This window comes from Eucyclogobius newberryi, unplaced genomic scaffold (genome assembly GCF_026437365.1).
Source record: "Eucyclogobius newberryi isolate DKJ021-1_F unplaced genomic scaffold, fEucNew1.0.hap1 SCAF_5, whole genome shotgun sequence".
NCBI classification, from domain to species: domain Eukaryota; kingdom Metazoa; phylum Chordata; class Actinopteri; order Gobiiformes; family Gobiidae; genus Eucyclogobius; species Eucyclogobius newberryi.
Window position 1 is genome coordinate 13,210,780 of NW_027316167.1, and position 7,021 is coordinate 13,217,800.

Here is a 7,021-nt window from a genome sequence, read left to right on the forward strand (position 1 = left end):
GCTAAAGTTATGAAAAATGTGACTTGTTCTCTTATGACAAAATGAAAACAGGTTCATTTGTAGTTTTCTCTAAAGGTTCATACTATGGAACATTTCAGGCCAAGCAGTGACATCTCCATGGACACGACGCCCCTTTAAATTCTTTGTGCAACTTAAACATTTCCCTTTCTCTCAGCCGCTTTCTAACATTGCCTTCTGAGCTCTGGGTCTGGCTTCTTCTCCAGCAGAATGTATTTTTTGTGTTCTAAACTCTCTCCTCCTTCGTTCTGCTCCCGCCTGATTCGGCCGTGCTGTGGTCAGGGCAGTGGCTGGACCTGGCCTATAGGTGGATATTGTAATTCATAGCGCTCTCCAGACTGGCCCCACGATAAGCTCACCTCAAGGTCAAGCGCCCGTGAGAGGAATACTCATCGCCAAGTCACGGCTTATGTGCGCATCCCGCCTGATCCATATCCATCTCTGTGCAAATGAGGACAGATTGTGCGACGTATTCATGTCCGCGGATCTGCTAAGGATGTTACACTCTGGGCAATGAAGAAGCTGTTCCGATTGTCACGCACAAGCTGTTTATCTTGCTTTTTGTGTGTGGTCAATTGGCGTAATAGAGGACAACAGTTTGAGAGTAGTGGTACGAGTCGTCATGGATATTCACTTTTCACTGTTGGAAATGGATGAGGGTGGTTTGGATTTATTTTACTTTTAGAAGATGTGATTGTCCCGTGGCTCCAGTTTCCTTTAAAACTGCTATTCTGTTTTGGATTTTGGATTCCACTACAATTTGTGATAATATGAGGCAAGTTTGATCTTGTCATGACCATTGAGTTTGCAGTCAGTGCTAATTACGAAGGACAATTTCATATTCTCTGAGTTTATCACTGACGCTCGCCTGTCCATTCTACAGCATTTTATGACAAATCAGAAAGCCTTTATTGTCATAACACAGTCTTGGCAGTCTTGACTCCTGCTAAGATAAGTCTAAAGAATAAAGTCTAAGATGTACAAGTACAGTAGGTGGCAGTAATGTAACACTATGGATACCAACTGCCGTAAAACACTAAATAAGAAGACGAAGGCGAGCTGAATGTACGTTTTTATGTGTCAGCCGAACAATTCTTCTCAGTTATATCACATACACAAGACATAATAATGAGTTGATCAAATTAGAGATATAATATATTACAACTACTGTAATTATAAATGTGAGGCACATTGTAGTAGCTGTTGAGGACTGTAATGTGTGCGTCTTGATCTCTGCGCACACACAACACACAGAAAGAGCATCACCCAGGAGAGCTGAACAGCACATCATCCTCACAATGTCACAGGGTCTTCCACATGCTTGTCTCCATGGAGATGTTTTTGCTTTGTTGCATTAACTTGCGATTTATATGGCAACAAGATGGTGGCCAAGTTACAGGTCAGATCTGTGGAGAGCCGAGTTTGCTCTTAATGCATGTTTTCAATGGATATTTGAGCAATAAAACACATGTAATTGAATAAATGAAAGCTTGTGTAACCGAGTGTTAGAAGTTACTACCGCTGTGAGTCAGTGAATGCACCACTGATGCTTCAAGAGCGGCACTGTTCATTAGGTAATGAATTAAAGGTGTGCGGGACTGTTGGTGAATGGTGGTATGACAAATGTAAGTAGACTTTTTGGCAATGTGCTGATTGTTGTCTGGCTTTAATAGAGAGGTGGTGACAGTGAGCGCCCCGAGCGAGTGAGTGGCATTTAAACAATGAGGGAAACTTCACACATCTGAGCTTAACGTGTCCTCTCTTTAACACAGACTGCCACTTTTGTAGTATGTTTCTTGCTCTCAATTCATAGTGTAAATCAAAAAGTGTGAGCAGTGTTTGTTGTGACCTGGTAGGGTTTCTTGGGTCGGCCATCAGTGCAATGAAGACACACTATGCACTTTAGTATTATCTAAACTCCCAAATGTAACTCTAGGCACTTTAGCACTTTAAGTGCTTGGTTCTGCTTAAATTTCAGCTGTAGCACTTTATTATAACTTTCACAGCACTTTGTCCTTTTGTAAATGTAGAAGTATTCATTTTGTTTTGAGTTAACATTCAGGTTTGGGTTACTCATTTCAGTTTAATATGTTGAAGTTCTACAATTGCGAATGACAATTTGTAAGTTTTGATTTGATGACTGTCTAAACTTCAACAAAAGGAAACAAATGACTTTTTTCTTCACTACCGTGAATAGAGTTGTACATTTGATTTATACTATCTTGCCTTTTGTCCCTGATTATTGCCGGCTCTAGTCAGTCCAGCGAGCTTTCCTGCCCCGCCTTCAATCACAGTGGCCAAGGTTACACTAGATAAGTTAAATATACATTAAATTACTTTTTACTTTTCTGTCTGCAATACTAGGTTACAGTATTTGCATCTAGCCTATACCCCGTTTTAAATCTTGTATACTGTACACAGTAAAAGGGTCATTTCATCCTGTACTTTTTATTATCATCCCATGAAACATTCAGATTAGCCTGTACCTGAGAGGAAAAAAAATATTTCTATTGGGGAAAAAAAAACTTTTCCAATGTCTGAACTTGAGCTTTGAACTCAATTTCACTCCATGGAAGTTCACACAGTTGGTTATCTTACATATTGATGATGATACACTCATCTTCCACCACTAATCAATGCAAATACATTCAAACAACTTCAATAGAGACTAGCTGCACTCGCTGTACGTTCTATCTGCACACTTACATTCATGCGTGTAGGATTCTAAGTTACATTCACGCAGGCCTACAGTTCTACACATATGTATTGACAATAATACAAATACAGTTGTCTCCTTAGCGTCACACGGGCAGACACACAAAAGGGAGTCCCACAGAGCCTCTGCGGAGCACGTACTCATGGCCCGCGGTTATACCAGAACAGACAAACCCGCTCTCCACACATCCGTGACAATAACAAATTGCTGCAGTTTACATCTCATATATTATTTATGCTATTTGATAGGGTTGTAGGCGATCTGCATGGGAGAAATATTCAGCGGAGAATACACAGTGTCTTTGGATGGTTGGCAGCCTTGACTCCCCTCTAAGGCGGGTTTGGATGTACGTTTTTATCTGTCAGCTTTAAATGGAGGGAGACATGGGGAGACGCGCCGCCTTCCCCTGTGCGCCAGCGAGAGCGGCGGCAGAAGAGTAAAGGAAACACTGTCAATGTCACAGATGTCAAAAAGAAAATGCAAGAAGTAAATCTGTGTTTTTAATCCATTCCAGGGGATTTTATCAAGCTACACGAGAAGTTGCAAGACTGTCATGCTCAAGTTTGGATCATTAAAGAGTTTTATGTCATATAAAGGGCATAATAATACGAATCACGGCTTGACAATAACACTGAACTAACTAAATAGACCTAAAACAGTGGAATTACTATATGCATAACCGTACAGCAAATGCACTCATAGCTTAAAAACTATATTATTTACAAATTACATCCTACAACTAACTTATAGTATCTGTTGAATCATTGAATCTTATTAGTGTATGTCTAAACTTATACAAATGAATGCAAAACAGAGGAAAGAATACTGTAAATTTGCACTTCTTAATTAAAACAACAGTTACGTACGTGGTAAAATGTACTCTCAAGTATCAGCTAATTTATTTTAAAGGTTACATAATAAAAATCAGAGTAGTTGCTTATTATTGTCATTTTTGATCTCGCTTTTATAAAAAAAACATGGTATATCCAACTGTAAAAATATGTTCTGTCATTTTAAACTGCAGTCTGCATATTTTTTAGCTCAATTTCAGGCCATGTGTTTTAGTGTTTTTGTTTGTATGTATGTACTCTCGCACTTTTGGACAGTCAGTTACTTCTATGATTTAAAATTTAATTAGGTACAATTAGTACAAGTACAATGAAGTACAACACACTAGAATTATACTCAATTATAAGTACATGTTTGAAAATCTACTAAATACTACTCAGTTTTTACAGTGTTGATCCCAGATGGGAAACAAGCAACCAGCATGCAACAATAACTTTGAAAAAAAACAAACTGTAACTGTTTGAAACATTTGCACAATTTGAGAAAATTACTTTAGGACAAAATTTGGAAAAGGATTTTGAAATTGAATTACTTGTTTAGGACTGTATTTAACATTTTTATCCTCTCTGTTCTATTTTTGAGAGTTCTTATGTTAATACTATTTTATATTGTTTTAAAAACTGAAGGAATTATATTAATTTCTGTTCATAAAAATATGTTTATGTGAAAGTGCACACAGAAGATGAATTTGAAGGTCAATGGAAAATATTGAGTGTATTTCCCAGTGTTTGACCTTTACTCAATATAGGGCAATAATTGATTAAATTACAAAGGATGTGTTCTTGTTATACTTAAATGATTAACTATGATCAACATTTTTTAATATAATTTGCGTAATATTGTATTTACAGATGACCTTCCTTAAACAACCCTCCAAGCTTGGTTTAAAATTAGCATTTGACTAATTATGTACGCAGGTCAAAATAACCTCAATAGTTAATGAATATCTAAAATGTATAAGAATTTAAACTTTAACATTGAAAACTATTTTGAAACCTTGAATTAGAAAGTGGTCCAAACTTTAGCATTAAAGAGTAAAGTGCAGTTTGACGTTAGGTAAAGCACCGCAGGGCCTGAATTAAAATCCGGTAGAGGCACCGTGAGCCACTTAATGAGGGTGAACAGGAGCAGGTGCACTCACAGCCATGGGGTCTATCTTTTAATTAGCACAGGAATAGAAAGTACTTGTACTCTTTGTAAACACACTCACACAACTACACAATGATATTTTCCATTCAAGTTTATATTACTTAATTAAATCTGATATCATTAGGACATTCCTATTACCGTTATACAGAGGAAAAAAATCCAATTGCTGTCACTTGTGGTAAAAAGGGATGTGTTAAGATTATTGCTGTGTATTCATATTTGGTTTTATTTCAATGTGTGCAGCACGTTGTAGCTTTTGTTTGTAAAATGTGCGATAGAAATAAAGTGGTTTGGATAATTAGAAACATTAGAACCACAACATAAACAGCTGCATATCAAATTTTAAAAATCTATTATATGTTATTTTGTATTCAGAAATGATCCTCTAATTACACATTTTAGTTGTATGCGACCCCATATTTGTTTTCTGAGGGTTTGACTAATCACAACAGAGTGATCTAGATAACTAGAGAAAGGTAATGGTGCTGATTTATGATTTAATGTGGGTTAGTTTGTGTTAAAATGCCCAATGTTCATGACTAACAGGCCAGCAATGCATCCTTTTTCTGGGTGGCTTGAAACTTTCACTTTGTATGTGTAGATTCAATGCTTTTTTTCTATGACTGAACTATAACATAAGTAAATCATCCGTTTACATTTTGTTAACTGTAAACCTCAATATTCATCCAGAGCGTCTCAGTAATAGAAGGTCCATTGACTTCCTGTTCAGAGCTGCAGAACTGGTAAGCTCCGCCTCCTCACAGTGGCATTTTCCTTGTAACAAAAAGCGTGTTGTCATTCCTTTTTGAAAAGCGATGTGATATTTTACAACCCTACATGTGTCACTATGAGTTTTTTTTTTGTTTCGTTTTCATAATCGCACATCTCTGAACTAGGTTCAGAGATGTGGGCGGAGTTAGGGGGTAGGGTGAGCGCTCGAGCCTCAGTTAACAGGACAATACAGGATTGTTCAAACATGCATGAATCATTCCAAATACAACTCTGAGTACACAGATGATACGCTGTTGTACGTTAGAAGCTCATTAAAGTTGATTTGGCATAATATGTCCCCTTAAAGTTAAGATATAAAACGATTGGAGCTGCTGCATTTGAAATTGCTGCTGTTTTTCTAATCAAACAGTAGTAAGTAAGGGCACACTGATACAATAGTGCCTTAAACTATTGCTTAACTTCCATTTCAGTCCCAACTCTTCTTCTGTCTTTATAAACAAGGGAGCCCCGTTCCCCTTTGTGTCGTTTTCTTAATAGTCCAGTGGATACGCTTTGTTTAATTCATTACATGTTTTTAGTGTTGCTTTCAGGAAACAATTGTCCGTCCCACATTGAATACAGATTAGTGCGGTGTGTTGTGCAGTGCAGGTTTTTGTGGCTTTGGCCCCAGCTGACATTATAGCCCCTGATTTTGTTTTAAGAGAGCGATTGGGCTTAATATCTTCCACCTCCTATCGTTTATAATGCCACTCCTGCAGCGCTTCCTGGGAGATAGCGCAGGCCTGAGCCGAGGGATTTAGAGCAATTTGAAACTCGATTTCGCGATCAGAGATGGAAGCTTTGATGCACCGTGTCGCTCTTAAAGACAAATGACAAAATCCGGAGATTATTTTAGGAGGGAAGCATGACAATCTTCAACAATAGGCTTTATCTGGGGGGAAAAACAATAGTGACTGAAGGTAGAAACCAAAGATGAATTACAGATAAAATGAGGGAACAAGATGTCAAAAAGTGTTACTTAAAGGCCCTACCTGACATTTGTTTCTTTTAAAGTAGCTATTTGTGAAGGAAAATAGAGATGAATAGGCATTTTTGTACCATGAAGTAACAGTATTTTTTTCCCCAAAAGGTTGATGAACAGCTGCAAGTAACTGCCTTCAACTGTCCCAGACAGTTGTCCTTGTCATAAGATAAGATAAGATAATCCTTTATTGTCCACACATGGGGAAATTTCATTGTTGCAACGCAGGTAGATACAGAGGTAGATACATGGAGCAACATCAGAGTGAGAAAAGGGACCAGAGCTAAGCACTGACTTTTCATCGGACTTTGAAAAGAATGTATCTTGGATGCAGCACACCAGCGACTGAGATGCTCGATGGTTCTGTGGAGTGTACAACACATTTAACAACAACTGTATGGCTGGGACAAGGCTGACTATCAATTAATTGAATTACAAAATAGATTTTTTTTTAACATTGTGAACTTAAACATGCACATATTTACAGATGGGCGGATACAGGAGGGGACGTTTGCCAGACAAACTTTTTAATTTCT

General features: G+C 37.7%; 1 protein-coding gene across 1 annotated transcript in view; it reads left to right on the forward strand.

Annotated features, from left to right (window-relative positions):
• lims1 (LIM and senescent cell antigen-like domains 1) overlaps positions 1-5,199 on the forward strand; it is a 135,009-nt gene extending 129,810 nt beyond the window's left edge. Inside the window, exon 11 of the transcript XR_011931232.1 lies at positions 5,185-5,199. The gene's annotated coding sequence lies outside the window, so the exon portion shown is untranslated. The remainder of the gene's footprint in view (positions 1-5,184) is intronic.
• Positions 5,200-7,021: the final 1,822 nt, after the last annotated feature.